Source organism: Balaenoptera ricei, chromosome 1, assembly GCF_028023285.1.
Source record: "Balaenoptera ricei isolate mBalRic1 chromosome 1, mBalRic1.hap2, whole genome shotgun sequence".
Classification (NCBI taxonomy): domain Eukaryota; kingdom Metazoa; phylum Chordata; class Mammalia; order Artiodactyla; family Balaenopteridae; genus Balaenoptera; species Balaenoptera ricei.
The window spans coordinates 157,526,178-157,542,463 of record NC_082639.1 but is presented as its reverse complement, the minus strand read 5'-3'; the positions used below and the strand labels follow the sequence as shown (position 1 = coordinate 157,542,463).

At 39.0% G+C, this 16,286-nt stretch overlaps 1 pseudogene; it reads left to right on the top strand.

Annotated features, from left to right (window-relative positions):
• Window positions 1–11,757, top strand: part of LOC132374864 (centrosomal protein of 78 kDa-like) — a 58,843-nt pseudogene extending 47,086 nt beyond the window's left edge.
• The last annotated feature ends 4,529 nt before the right edge of the window (window positions 11,758–16,286 follow it).

Sequence of the window (16,286 nt, the reverse complement as noted above, 5' to 3'; positions counted from 1 at the left end):
CTGCAGAAGTAGCCCCATGCTCAGGTGCGCATGTAGGAGAGAGGGTGGAGTTAGTTAAACGTGTGACTGAAATAGGGGAGCTCATTGAAGGGTTGTGTTTGGAGGAGTGGACTCCCAGCCCCGCCCTCACGCTCCTGAAATGAGATGATTTCATTTTGAAAACAGTGAAACTGGGGAGAACTAGGGCAGCTAGTGTGAGTTTTTACACCCTAGAAAAGAGTGTTTGGGGGGGATCCTATTACAGTCACTCCCCACTTCTTCCTGCATAAGAAGCCAATCAATCGTTGACTTCAGGGAGCTTTCTGCACTCATTCTTAAATAGAAAATAACTGTCATTTGCCTGATAGTTGAGTAAAGCTTACAACATGAGAGAGGGGGAAAAAGAGTGAAAACATATCCTGGTAGGACCGGGGACAATTTAGGGAACAAAATAATTTAAGAAAAAACCCTAATTAGTATCCTGAGAGAGGTTTAAAAAGAGCTAGCAACTATAAAATAAGACTAGGGTGTTAATTAAAAAGAGAATGGTCAGAAAGCAAGAGAGGTGTCTTGGAAATGAAAATATGGTTGCAGAAACAAATTCAGTAGGAATTTTAAAAATTTCTCAGTATATAAAAAAGAACAACACATGGAAAATGTGATAGCAATATGTTAGAGAGGCTGCATCTGGGAGATCCAACATGTTACTATTAGAAACTCCAGACCCAGACAAAAAATGGAGGGAAGCTGTCAAAGGGCAACAAAATTCCCCACAGCTGAAAGTAGACATCAGGCCTCAGATTGAAAATAGTTACTCAAGTTTTGAGCAAGATGAACAAGAATAGACTCATACCTAGGCACCCTTCATTGTGAAACTTTAAAATACTGAAAAAATAAATTAAAATAGAATAAAATACTGAGAGGATACATCCATTCCAGAGAGAAAAATACTGGTCACCTAAAAAAAAAAGTTAAAATCTGACTTTATCATAGTTGTCATCAGCACCATGGATGCTGGAAGGCATTAGAAAGATACCTCCAAACTTTTCCAGCACATAATTTTCACCCTAGGGTTTTGTATCCAGCCAAACTATCAGTCATAAGTGGAGGCTGAATGAGATATTTTGTACACAAAGAAATTTGAAAAATTTACCTCCTGTGCTACACCTTAAGCTATTTATAGAAATAATCCAGCAAAATAAGGCAATAAACCAAGAAGGAAGGTAATAGGGGATTCAGTGCAGAGAGCAGCTAGTCTAGATTGGAGAGGCTTCTATTGATTGTGTGATTGAGAGCTTAGAAACACCTTGAGGCATATTGTACTTACTAGGTATTAGGCACTGTTGGAAGGGAGGAGGGAGAGGAAGAGGAGAAGGAACTTGAACTCCAGAGGAGAAAAGCTATACTGACATAAACATGAAGCAAACTAAACTATGGCTGATTTTTCACCTACTATTGGTGAGGAAGAGAAGAATCCACTTAAACTTGACACTATAGATGCCCCCGTTTTCAGTGACACACAGGGGTAATGACCACCTATCTAATTTGTTGTCCAAACCAGAACTTGTCCAAACTCCTTACACTTCAATAGTGTAAGGAGGCGCTCTAATGCTGTAACATCAGGACAACAGGTATAAACTGGAACAGCCCACGGTGGCTTGGGGTATGTGGTCACCCGCACAAGGGCAGTGACACTGACACAGTATGGAATGAGGTGTAGTCTGTACACAGAGTCACAGTACATCTGCAGTGGGCAATATTAATTTAATTGTAAAAATGGCAATACTGTCTTGGTTTGCAGCTTTTATTGTCAACTTGCCTGTAATAACAAATAACTAACCTAAACTATACTTAGTATGTATTAGTATTAACTTGGTATGTACTGAAATGTATTGTGTACTAGTATGTACTTAGTATATGTTAGGCTCTAAGTGTTTTTGCATATATTAACTCATTTAATCCTCTGAATAGCCTTATGAGGTTGGTGCTAATATCATTCCCACTTTTGAGAAAAGGATGCTAAGACAGGGAAGGAACTTGCCCAGGCTGTACCGAATTTAGGGTTGGATCGAGGCTTTGAGTTTAGGCTCTCTGCCTGTTCTCTTAAACCTTACTCCGTACTGACTCTCAAATAACAGAAGACTTAACTGCACATAGAACAGAATATAAATTTCAACTTTGACAACATAAAAGCTAGGTTTGGAAGGTAGACAGGAGGTAGAAAAAAGGGAAGATGGTATGAATGTCCTCATTTTACAAAGCGTGATGTTGAGAGAGTTTATACTGGATCAACAGTGTAGGTTTTTAAGTATATCACTACAAGTCAAAGAGATCATGAGCAGTGGAATAACTAATGATGACATAACTTTACTGAGCAGTGTGGACATAGGAAAGAGTGTAAAGGAACTAAACCCTTACTTAGTAAATTAGAAAGTGAACAGATAATGCCTCAAATTTAGTCAGAAAATAGTCATGTAAGAATATTACTTGGAAATGGAGAAGAATTCAAAATAACAATAGTTGGACCTCCCTGGTGGCGCAGTGTTAAGAATCTGCCTGCCAAGGCAGGGGACATGGGTTCGAGCCCTGGTCCAGGAAGATCCCACATGCCGCGGAGCAACAAAGCCCATGCGCCACAAGTACGGAACCTGCGCTCTAGAGCCTGCGAGCCACAACTACTGAGCCCACGTGCCACAGCTACTGAAACCCACGTGCCTAGATCCTGTGCTCCACGACAAGAGAAGCCACTGCAATGAAGAGTAGCCCCCGCTCGCTGCAACTAGAGAAAGCCTGCACACAGCAACGAAGACCCAACACAGCCAAAAATAAATAAATAATAATTAAAAAAATAAGAATAAAAAATAACAATAGTTGACGTAAACCTCATAAAAAAGGAAATCCAAACAGCCAGTAAACACAGAAAAGTGTACAACTTCATTAAGTAATAAGAGAAAAGTGAGCCAAAACCAATGAAACTACATGCCAATCAGACTGACAAATACATAAATAAAGTCTGGTAGTATCAGGTATTGTAGACCTGGAGTACTATGGGAATCTTCTACCCTGCTTATACTGGAGTATAAATCAACACAACTACTTTGGAAAGCATTTAGCACTCTCCATCAACTGAAGGTATATAAATAGCCTGTGACCCAGCAGCCCTCACTGCTGCCCTGTGTAAATGCACCATAATAACCGGTACAGCAGGATTCCTGTCCATGATTTGCATTAGCACAAACTGAAAACAACCCAAATGTCCATTAAGAGTCAAAAATTAAATAAATTATGTGTATTCGTACAGTGGGAACACTATCAAGCAATAAAATTGAATGAACTAGAGCTACAGGCTGCAATGTGGATGAATTTTTTAAACCAATGTTGAGTGAAAGAAATAAGATAGAAAAGACTTCATATACTATGATCCTCTACATAAAGTTAGATGTTGACAAAACTAAACTCTTTTGTTAGGGATGCATGCAGGTTAAAGGAAATGATTGTCGAGAAATGAGGATGGTGTTTAACCGGGAAGAGGGAAGGAGCTTGTGATGAGAAAACGATATGGGGGGTTTTTGAGATGCTGACAAGTATCAGTACTTTCAGATTCGAGTAGTGGTTATGTAAGTATTCTCTTTTGATTTGTCACATTGACAGTTTTGTCCTGTGCACTTCTCAGTACACATATCGTATTTTACAATTAAAAACCTGCATACAGAATCGGTTGCTTCTTGAGTGCTGGATGTGGGAGTGGGATGAGACTATTTTATTTTAAGCCCTTCACTACTGCTTGCGTTCACATGTTCATTCATTCAGCATTAATTGAACATATGCTGTGTACCAAGCACTCTTCTAATTTTATATGTGATTTAACTCATGTAATCCTCACAAGAGCTCTGTGATATGGGAGCTTATCTCCATTTTATAGATGAGGAAGTTGAGGCCTAGAGTTATAGAACTTGTCCAAGGTTATATAGCTAATGGGTAGTGCCAGACCCATTTGCCTCAGAGAATCTGAACTTTTACAATATAATCTAAAAGAGAAATTTAATTACTAATTATAAGCAAAAAAGTTGCACATTAAAGAAGATGACAAGTTTTCATCTATCCAGTTAGAGAAAAACACACAGTCTGTCTTTCACACATGTATATCTTGTATTGGCAGGGATTTTCCTTATTAAGCAATTATTTATTGACCGTCTACGTTGTGCTAGGCACAGGTGCTGGGGATAAACACTTAATAAAATACACCCCCTATCTTCAAATAACTTGCACTCTAGGTGAGGAAGTAAGCCAACAGTTATAGTAGAGGTTATATACCAAGTGATACATCGCTGATGGCAGTATAAAATCTCAGAAATCTTTTGGAAAGCGGTTTGGAGATAGGTACCTCAGAGCCTTAAAATTATTCATTTGCTTTGATCTCAAACTCATTTTTATGCATTTATTGTAAGAATGTTAGTCTCAATATGGAAAAAAGCCTTCATGCATAAAAAGTTATTTTGTCTTATAATATTGAAAAGTTGGCAAGAATTTAAATGTGTAAAATGGTTAACCAGTAAACCCACTCAGTGCAATATTTTGTAGCCCACAAAAAAAAAAATCAAGGTTATGAATTCCCTGATTATATGAGAAATGATTGATTTCAATGTTAAATGGAGAAAAGTTGAACATAAAATTTGATATCCAATATGATGGGAGCTTTGTCCCAGAAAAATCACCCTAGCCAGTGTACAGAAGGGAGGAAGGAGAGCAGATGACAGGAAGGAAAATTATTCCAAAGCCTTATCATTAGTCTTACTTAAGTAATAGAATATCAAGCAATTTTACTTTCTAACTTTTTTGGTTCCATATTTCCATGTAAGGGACATGAATTATTAATACTTTGTAGGAGAGGGGTACACTTTTTCACAAAAATTTCACAATGTGTTCTAATTCCCTCCATTAGAGGGAGAAACTATTTCATGTAATTGCACTTTGATGTGCTATTTAGAACCAGTCAGGAATTTTAGTCTACTTTCCTCTGACTGTGGTGAGGGTTTTTTGTTTGTTTGCTTATTTGTTTAGAATTTCTTTGAAATCAGTTTTAGAAGATTGATTAAACCATTATATTAAAAGTAGAGGAATTTTGCAATTTTTTTCCCTTTTTCCCCATTGAAAACTTGACTGGCTTTAGTAGTGAAACATTAAAGAATTTGAAGTTCTTAGACTCTCAATTTTTTAAACATGTTCTGAATATAAAAATATATGTTCATTGAGCAAATCTTTGAAAACAGTGAACAACTTATTGAAGGAAATAAAAGCCACCTCTGCATGTACACACACCTAATCTGCTCTTTTGTCTTAAAAAAGTATCAAAAATATTTTGCCATGTCACTAAATACTCTTCTACATCAGAGAATTTGATTAAGCTTATGCATCATCTCCCAGGAGAAACGCACAGATATATTTTGAATGTAGAACTCCTGAAGCCCGTTCATTAACTCTGGTTGAGACCTCTTGTCATTCTTTTCTTAGTGGCTTCACAGCGCATTCCTTCATACGGTGAGCTATTTTTATTGAAACCAATCCCAATTTGGAGGCTCTTAGCTTTCTTCTAGGGTTTGGTTATAAACAATCTTATGACATCATGTTGGTAGATAAATCTTTGCCCACATCTTTAATTTTCTTAGGGTAAACTCCTGATGTAGGATTGTTGTTAGGTACCAAAAGCTACTCTCCAGAAAGTGATACCAGTTCCTCTCCCAATGATGGCATATAATAGAGTTCCTCATTCTTTAAGTGATTGTTCAAAGCAGTTAAAATGTATAAATATACCTTACTGTTTTCATAAGTATAGATATTCTGATTGTTTATCGCTGCATAAGAAACCACCCCGAAACAGTGGCCCAAAACAATGACAATCATTTATTTTGTCCATGAACCTGGAGGTTGAGTAGAATATTAATTCTTTTACTACACTCTCACTGACTGAAAACAATACCTATTTGACTAGCTCACAGTTCTGCAGGTCAGAAGTCCAGGCACAGCGTGACTGGGTTTCCTGCTCAGATACACATGGGAACATGTGGGTTCCCTCCTGAGAGTGTTAAAGCACGTGAAATTTAAGTGTAAACATTGAGCCCCAAACGTTGGATGTTCACCATAGTTTGTGTGGGTCACAGAGCTGAAATCAAGATGTCAGTCTGGCTGTGTTAGCATCCAGAGGCTCTGGGAAAGAATGCCTCCAAGCTTCTTTGGCTTGTTGGCATAATTCAGATTCTGCAGTTGCAGGACAGAGGTCCCCAATTCCTTGCTGGCTGTCAGTCGGGGGACGGTCTCAGCTCCTAGAGGCCTCTCGCTTGCCTTCCCTGCCGCAACATTGGACTTCTTCAGAGCCAGCAATGGAGAGTCTCCCTCTTGTCCCTTTTGTACTTCAATTCAGGAAGAGTTCAAGTCCTTTTCATGGGGTGCCCGAGTAGGTCACATCCACCTAGAATAATCTCCCTATCTTAAAAAATCAACTGATTTTGAATCTTAATTCCGTCTGCAAAATCCCTTCACTACAGCACCCAGATTTAGGGTTTGATTGTTTAAGTGGAAGGTTTGTGTACTTCAGTAAGTAGGAGTCTTAGGGGCTCTGTTAGAATTCAGCCTATTGCAAGCAGTGTCCCCACTTCAAGGACCGAAGTGTCTTAGTTCCTAAAACTCCTAAGAGAGTTTATCAGTGTTCATTTTATTTGATTGACCTTGGTGAGTGGGAAGACTACCACCTCCGTGAACAGGAATGGCACCTAGCTTCCTGAGTCCACAGTGTGGCTCTGCTACTTAGTGGTGTCACCTTGGCTGTGCTGCTCTACTTACTCTACTTCTCTGCCTCCGTTTCCCTCATCTGTAAAATAACATGGAGTTAGTGATTGTTCTTTCCTCGTAGGTTTTTTTTTTTTAATAAATTATTTTATTTATTTATTTTTGGCTGCGCTGGGTGTTTGATACTGCTCACGGGCTTTCTCTAGTTGCATCGAGCAGGGGCTACTCTTCGTGGTGGCGTGCGGGTTTCTCATTGCGGTGGTTTCTCTTGTTGCGGAGCACGGGCTCTAGGCACGCAGGCTTCAGTAGTTGTGACACGGGGGCTCTAGAGTGTAGGCTCAGTGGTCGTGGCGCATGGGCTTGGTTGCTCTGCGGCACGTGGGATCTTCCCGGACCAGGGCTCGAACCCGTGTTCCCTGCACTGGCAGACGGATTCTCAACCACTGCGCCACCAGGGAAGCAGCCCCCCTCTTAGGGTTTTGATGATTGGATTATTTAATGCCCAGGGAACTCCAGGAACAGTGCTTGACTGTAAATTGCTTTAGAAGTGATTACTTTTTAAAAAAATGCTTTTGAATCTGCAATTATGCAATTCAGGTATATTAAGCATGTTCATTAATAGGACTTCCTACTATAAAGAGACTCACAAATACAAATAGAAGTTTTCTTTCTTGGTCTTAACTATTTATTTCTGACTTGCTATGTTATATGCATATGCCTTTTATGGTGTGCTGCCACAAATTTATGTTGGAAAAAGTGGAATTTAAATAAATCTTTATTATGCTAATTTGATAGATTTTGATAATTCATTTCACTAGCATGGTATGATATTACCAGTAGCAGACTAAAACCTGAGTTCACTTCTGGCTCTGCCCCCTAAATCTTGATGAGTCCTATAGCTGGAAAGGCTTTTGGATATTATACTACGAATTAGTTATAATATTTACTCTGTTTGTTTAGGAAAAACTGGAGGAGTGCCTAAAGCAGTTAAAGGAGGAAAGAGTAATAAGACTTAAGGCTGATAAATGAGTCAATGAGGCAAACAATTTCTTATACTTTTGAGAGTGTTTTCGTTTTATTTTGATTTGATTTTAAGCCATACACACATAGTTTGTAAACTTTAAAACTGTAATATGTTGCAAATTGGTTGTATCATATGGACTTTTGCATTTACCGGTATTTAGTGATCATATGATCTATATTCCAGAAAGCATGTTTTTAAAAATGTGAAAATCTCATTTTGTGTGAGTGTGTGTGTGTGTGTGTGTGTGTGTGTGTGTGTGTGCGTGCTTTCTTATTACATTAGCTTATTTTCTGTTCATGATTCTTTGATTCAAGAAAGCACTTTTTGTGCATATACTGTATATACAGTAGCATAAAAGACATGATGAGACTCTCCTGGCAATGAATTAGGAAAGTGAATCATTTAAATAAATTTAAGATATTGGAAAACTTCTAAGAATGCAATGAAAGATAAAAATATATACTATAAGAATTTCATTAGGTAATGTGCATGAAAGCAGGGCATAATCTAGAAAGTTCTATATAAATATACTTTATCATAGGTTGAGCGTAGGGAGAAATTTTTCAAAGTGCATCCACTGGATTGGCGGACACTCATTCAATAAATGTTGAGCACCTGCTTATCTAAGGCAAAAGGGGCATCATGAACATAACAGCCTTTCTGAGAAATACTAGAGTTGAGCTTATAGGGGGTTTTAAGTGCATAGGTGGTGAGCGGAAGGGGAAGAGTGCACGGGAGTGAATATTTTCAAGAAGCCAAAGAAAATATTGGTGATCGTACATTTAATAAATTGGGTTGGGTATGATTTAGGACTTTTAAACGTAAGCATTAGGTATTTTGCTCACTAAAGTTAATTCTTAACATTCATCAGAGTTGTAATATGTTTTGTTCAAATCAGATTCTATAATTCACTTTCTAATTTAAGGGAAACTTAAAGCAGGTAATTTTCTAATGTGGAATGAGGCTCCATTATGAATTTAACCAGTTAGAAATGGGATCTTTTGTGAAAGATCATTAATAAAACGGTAACTTTGGTTTATTTATATACCACCTAAGTGTTATATAGGAAACTTTGTTGGGTGCCTGGGGGTTTTGGTTATTATGTGATATGGTCTCTGTCTTTACTGGTGGAGAGTTAGGTTAATTACAGATTAATTACATGTTGAGTGTTTTAGTTTTGTTCCTTGAAACTAGACAAAACTACTTTTGATGACAATGAGAAAAATCATGTCAGGCATTTTCAGTCTTCTTTTATAGCTGGAACATGAAAATGCCCAGTTAAGAAATATAAATTTCTCTTTGTCTGAAGGCCTTCATGCCCACTCATTGACAAGCATGATCCTGGATGATGAAGGTGTTTTGGGCAGCACTGAGAATTCTTTTCAGAAGTTCCATGCTTTCTTGGATCTCCTTAAAGATGCTGGGTTAGTTCATTTCTCTTCATGGCGTTCTTCTCTTTGCGACTATAACGGTAGTTTGCTGAGGAACTGGAGCAATTTTCATCACTTACGTGGCCATATTTAGCCAAATTTAGGGGAATTATAGGTAATATAGTTGACGTTTTAAAATGAGGAATTAAATTTTTTAAGAAATGCAAATAGGGGAGCCTGCTTTGGTAGAGTGGGGAGCCCATTATAAAAGAGTAACCTGTAGACAGAGTAATTAGTAGGTATAGTTTTTTGTAAAGACTAAATTGAAGGCAGTTTTCATTGAAAATATTCGGGAATGGATAAGAATTTTCCTATCTTTCATTTATTTTGCTTGTTTGATAAGTTTGAATTAAAGTTATTTTTGTCTTAGACATAAAAATTATTATTAATCTTCAGGGAAGATATAGGTCAGTGGTTCTCAACCGGGAGCAATTTTGCTGAAAGAGGGAAGTAGAGATTACTAGTTGATGGAGTGGTGTTTTGTCAGTGAATGAATTGGTGTTGGGAAGGAAGGAACAAACACATTCTTGGAAACTGGAGGAAAGGTGGTAAAGAAGTGTGGGAATGGAGGTGTGACAGGCAGTGGACGAGGTGCGTGGTACTTGTTGAAGCTGCTAGTGAGACAGTGGGATGTCTCCTAGAGGATGAATCTGGAAAGGCCTGAGAATTTGGGGGAGAGAGAGGCTTGTAGTCCGGAGTAGGATGTTGGCTTTTAAGATTTTAGAAGTATTTCATGATTGTAGGTCTGGGGAAATCTAAACTGCTCTTATGTGATTATAATAACCTTTGTCTTTTCTCCTTTCCTCCTCTGGTCCAGGCTTGGGCAGCTGGCCACAATGGCTGGTATAGATCAGTCAGATTTTCGTTTACTAGGTCGTCCCCAGATGAATTCTACTGTTAGTAGTCCACCTAAAGAAGAAAAGAAGGCACTTGAAGAAGAAAAATCAGAATCAAAGCAGAGTGCCCCAGTACAAACGCAAAATCTCCAAGTAAGTGGACAGGACAGCACTTAATGATTCTAAGAGTGATTAGCAAAAAGGAAATGACCAAGACAGAGAGAAAATAATAATGGTCAGTCTCTAATAGTTCACATGCTCGGGAGCTAGAAGACTGTGGAGTCCTCTCCAAATCTGAGATTAGTAAATGTGGGCCCATTTCATGATACTGTATTGTTGTACATAAGAAAACTGGAAGTTCTTTAGAAAATTTATGAGTTAAAGCAAACTCTCCTTAATGAAGAAAGAAAACATTACAGAAACTATTCCAAATTTTAAATTGAATAAATGTCTATTCTATTCATATTTTATCTAGGTTTCTATTTGTATGCAGTCAGCTTACAATGAAGGAACACTAATGAAGGTACACGTATTGACAGAATTTTTAAAATAAGTAATCTTGACATAGCTAATGCGTAAGATATTATAGTGACTCACCTGGTCATGGGAATGAGAGGGGAAACATGTCAGCTTTTCCTCTAGCCTTACTTGGAGCACCCTTCGCCCACCTCAGCCAATCTCAGACTGGTCTTGGGAACTGACAGCTTGAGAACACAGTCTGGTCACAAACTATATACTGTTTACATATGCCTGGAGGATAGAAAAGAAATTAATTTTCTTACAGAGTAGGGTTTCATTTTTAGTGAGGGAAAGGAAATGGGTAATAACTACCCCAATCACCAAAGTCTGAAAATGTAGCGGACATAGCCTTGGATATATAGCTAGGTTAAGTTGAGAATCACTTGGCAAGATAGAATTAGAAAAAAACTGGCTCTGAAATCTTCTGAATAATCAATTACTGTGTTAATAATAAGATCACAGAATAACATTGAAGTTTTGAACTCTAATGGTTGGCTTTGTTCATCACTGAATTTTTGTCTTGTCTTTTGTCTTTCCCTCCAGTTTCAGAAAATTACAGGTGATGCTGGGCTTCCTTTGCCTCTCGACTCCTTCCATGTCCCAGTCTCTACTCAGGAGGCCTTAGAAACTTCCAAAGACAACCTGGGGGTCCCAGTCACAGAGCAGCGGCAGGAGTCTTTTGAAGATTTCATTGCTAGAACATGTTCTCCTTCAGCAGATGTCATTTCTGGAACTGGAAGTCAAAGAAAAGAAGAGGAATTATCTAGAAATAGCAGGTCTTCTTCAGAGAAAATGAGCAAAGCAGGTGAATATACCAAAAAATACTCTGCTAAGAAACAACCTGGGAAGGACCTGCATTCCTGCTCTGACTCACCTGTAAAGCAGAAAATCAAAGGAATTGGGCAAAATAATTCTTTGCTTAATGAACCAATTAGAAGTGAGTCTTCAAAAAAACACATTTTTGTTAAGAAAGAGAGTAGAATAGTGACTGTTTCATCAAAGACAACTAAAAGTAAACTCAATCTACTAGAACATTCTGAAAGTGATACTCTTGGATCTGATTGTGAATTTCAAGAAAGCATCCATACTCCATCACACCTAACATAGGTCTAAATCTTTTAAAATCTTTTAAAATTATGTTTTTGCCTTCAAATTTTAATAAATGACATGTTTTTATTATAGCATATGGTGTTTTAAAATACTTGACTGGAAGCCATTAGAGAAAGATTTATCTATACTTTTTATTAAATTGAAAGTTTTGGTGTATTTTTCCTTGTGACACTTTGCACCATTCATTCAGCTAGTGTTTACTGAGGGCTTCATATGTACCATACTTTTCTGGGTGTTATTGCTTTCAACAGTGAACAAAATAAAGCCTTTACTCTCCTGGACCTAACACTCTGTGGTGGGAGAAAACATAAACAACAAAACAGGGTAAGGGGTAAAAAGAGATGGGAATAATAAATGGAATAGTTTTACCATTTGGTTAAATGTCAAACTATTATGAATCATATGGCCAGAAGCCATTGACATATTTTAATTCACAATAACCAGAGAGCATCAAACATTTACCAAGGCACTTAACCGTGTTTATGGATTACAGCAACACTATGAGGTAGGGAACTATTACCATCCCCATTTTATAGATGAGGAGTCTGAGGAGACATTATGTGAGTTACCCAGAATTACACAGCTATAAGTAAGTGGTAAGCTGGGATGTGACCAGAACCCATGCTCTTTTTTTTTAATGTATGGACTTTTTATTTATTTATTTATGGCTGTGTTGGGTCTTCGTTGCTGCGCACGGGCTTTCTCTAGTTGCGGCAAGCGGGGGCCACTCTTCATTGCGGTGCGCGGGCTTCTCACTATCGCGGCCTCTCTTGTTGCGGAGCACAGGCTCCAGACGCGCAGGCTCAGTAATTGTGGCTCACGGGCCCAGTTGCTCTGCGGCATGTGGGATCTTCCCAGACCAGGGATCGAACCTGTGTCCCCTGCATTGGCAGGCAGATTCTCAACAACTGCGCCACCAGGGAATCCCTAATGTATGGACTTTATTATGTTTCATTTGTTTCTGATTTATGTGATTTTTTTTTTTAAAGATTTTTTTTGATGTTGACTATTTTTAAAGTCTTTATTGAATTTGTTACAGTATTGCTTCTGTTTTTTGTTTTGGTTTTTTGGCCGCAAGGCATGTGGGATCTTAGCTCCCCGACCAGGGATCGAACCCTCACCCCCTCCATTGGAAGGCGAAGTCTTAACCGCTGGACCACCAGGGAAGTCCCCCTTATGTGATTATTTTTATGGCACTTTTTTTAAATTTTATTTTTTATTAACATATAGTAGAATTACAGTGCTGTGTTAATTACTGCTGTACAGGAAAGTGACTCAGTTATACATTTATATACATTCTTTTTCATATTCTTTTCCATTACGGTTTATCACAGGATACTGAATATAGTTCCCTGTGCTATACAGTAGGACCTTTTTGGTTTTCTTTAAATACATCCACTTTTTAAAAATAAATGTATTTATTTAATTTTTTATTTTTGGCTGCATTGGGTCTTCGTTGCTACACGCGGGTTTTCTCTAGTTGCCGTGAGCGGGGGCTACTCTTCTTTGCAGTGCGTGGGCCTCTCATTGTGGTGGCTTCTCTTGTTGCGGAGCACGGGCTCTAGGTGCATGGACTTCAGTAGTTGTGGCACACGGGCTTCAGTAATTGTGACTCACAGGCTCTAGAGCACAGGCTCAGTAGTTGTGGTGCATGGGCTTAGTTGGTCTGCGGCATGTGGGATCTTCCCGGACCAGGGCTCGAACCCGTGTCCCCTGTATTGGCCGGCATATTCTTAACCACTGCACCACCACGGAAGTCACATGTAGGACCTTTTTGTTTATCCATCCTGTATATACACCAGTTTGCATCTGCTAATCCTAAACTCCCAATGCAACCCTCTCCCACGCCCTCCCCCCTTGGCAACCACCAGTCTATTCTCTATGTCCTTGGTTATGTTTCTGTTTCACGGATAGGCAGAACCCAGGCTCTTAATTACTTTGTTATCATGTTTCCTTGTTAAGAGAAGAAGGGTTTAAGGAAGGCACCGGGAGAGAAGCCAGTGAGCAGTGAGCAGTAGAAGTACAAAACAGTGGGGCTGTCAGAAAGCACACCTGTCTCCTTCCCCCATCTGAGCAGAATTTTTAAACAGCAGAGTATGTAAGAGCATGTGATGACACATCTCTGGATTAAATTATGTCTCCCTGGTAAAACATGCACAGATAAGTCTTTAGTTCAATCAGACTGAAAGGTGAGATCAGAGAAAAGCTAGAGTGTCAGATTTCTTCTAAAAGGTCCTGCCTGATTGTTACTAAGAGGACTGCTAGAGTACTAGTTAGTTCGTTAGTCATGGATTGAGTGTTAGAGGAGTGAAACAATGAGCAAGATGTAGCGTTGGCCCTTTAGCAGTGGAGTGAGAGGGGAAGACGCACAGCAGATGTCTCATCCTGCACGTGACATGCTGTGACGGGCATATTCAGGGCGTTTCGTCAGTGTTTGTGGAAGAAGAGGGGGAGCTGTGAGGCAAAGAAAAGTCATCGAAAGAGGCAGTCCCTAAGCTAAGTCTTAAAGGACTCGTGAATAACTGGTGAGTCAGCCGGTGAAGGGCAAGGACACTCAAGGCAGAGAAGACAGCGGATGTCCAGAGCCGTGAGTGTGCGAGGGGTGTGTTACAGAGCCACAGGCACAGGCTCTGGAGCATCAGTGCAGTGTCACCAGGCAGTGGCAAGCGCCCCTAAAGGAGGCAGCGAGGAGGAGAGCGGGTCTTAGCCATCCATGTGTGTGGAGCTGGTTTCCTCAGAAAATAGCTAAGAATGGAAAGGACAAGTTCAGGTGGCATTTTAGACCACTGACGTCAGTATGGATGAGGAATCTGAAGAAGCCTGGAGACAATTATGCCCCACTCTTCTGAGGAGCAGTTTTTTATTTTCGAGTGGGACTTTCATGCTGCCACCTCCTCTCCTGTCCCTACTGAAAGGTTTATAGGCCGGCCGAAGGGAGAACCTAGCCTAAGTAAAGTTAATCAGGTTTCTTTACTGTACAGCTTCTCGGGGCTGCTGTAGGCTAATGTTCATTCTGGATCGTCACAGCAGGCGTATGGTACACAGCCATCCTCAAAGCTATTTGACTCTAGAGTCCTTTTTTAATAGACGTGTGTAACAACTGGTTCCAGCAAACAGCAATTTGGTAACTTCTAGACCAGGTAATAGAAAGGGGTCTGAAATAAGGTATAGATGAAGGGAGGAAAGAAGTTCTAATTTTATTTAGGAAATTACAAGCAAGACTTGATCTTGGGAAGTAAGGAAGAAGTAGGAGGCAGAGGCTGAACCCCCATCTGTGTGACTAAGGTTGGGTGGTGGTATCATTGAGTTTGGAAATAGGGGATAAAGAACTGAATTGGAGAAAAGACTTTAGTTCTGGACATGTTGAATTTTAAAGCACCTGTAGAATTCAGGAGACAAACTGGTAGATAACTGGAACTGCACGTGAAGACATGGAAAGATAAAAATTTGAATGTCATCAGCACTTAGCAGTCATTAAAATCATGAAAATGGATGAGATTTCAGAGAATTGTGAGTACTGACAACGTTTAAGTAATAAGCAGAGAAAGAATTCTGAGAAGGAGAGAGGTGATAGAGTTTCAAGAAGGAGGAAGTAGATGACAGTGTCATCCTTCAGAGAATGTAAGTGTCCATTGGATTTGGGCAGTTAGGTCCCCAGTGACCTTAGAGCAGTTCAGTGAAGTGGTGGACAAGAAAGCCAGATTGCAATAAATTGAGGGTGTAGGGCTGCCTGTAGGGGCCAGGTGGGGCTAGTGAAGACAGTGGGAATAGGCTGCTCTGAAGGAGTTTGGATGAAAAGAGAAAATAATTAGCAAAAAAGAATTTTTTAGAATGAGAAGGACTTATATTTTATATGTTGAAATGAAGGAACCGATAAAGGAGATCCTGAAGATGTAGATAATAATTTAGAGAACTGGGGAAACATGGACATATGAATAAGAAAAAAACCTTGCACAGTATATAAAACTCACTTGTATCCTTTGAGTTGGATGGATACTGGTAAGTTTGTGAGGAAATAAAGGTAAGAAGACATAGAAGTTAAATGAGTTTATACTTATAGCCTCAGTTTTCTTTGACACAGTTTTTTCAGAGACACATATATACACATACATAATTACAGTTTTAAAATTCTTTCATAGTTACATGTTTTATTAATCATGTCTGAGAAAAGTCCTTGATTTTCATTTTGTACAGCATTATCTTGTAAGGACAAGATACAGTGACAACTTCCAAGCTTTTTGCATATCAGAGCTGAAACTGAAAGTATCTCCATAATTGAATTTTCACTTCTTATTTGTAATCAGTTTATCCTTAGGAGGATACTTCATAGTGTTTGATCACAGATGAGTTTGGGCATTGCTATCACTCAATAATGTTAAGGATCTGTCAGGTTCTCTCCTATACTATATATTAATTTTTTCTCCATTTAGCAAATATTTATTGGCGGCCTGTGGGAATAAGATACACCTAGGTCCTCTTTCCTTGGTATATTCAGAAAAGCCTCTGAAACTAAATTTTCACGTCAGGCCATACTAAGGCCTGGCATAATAAGTTTTCATCGTTAACAGTTTTTTTGTGTTTGTAGGGTTTTTTTATTTTTATGAA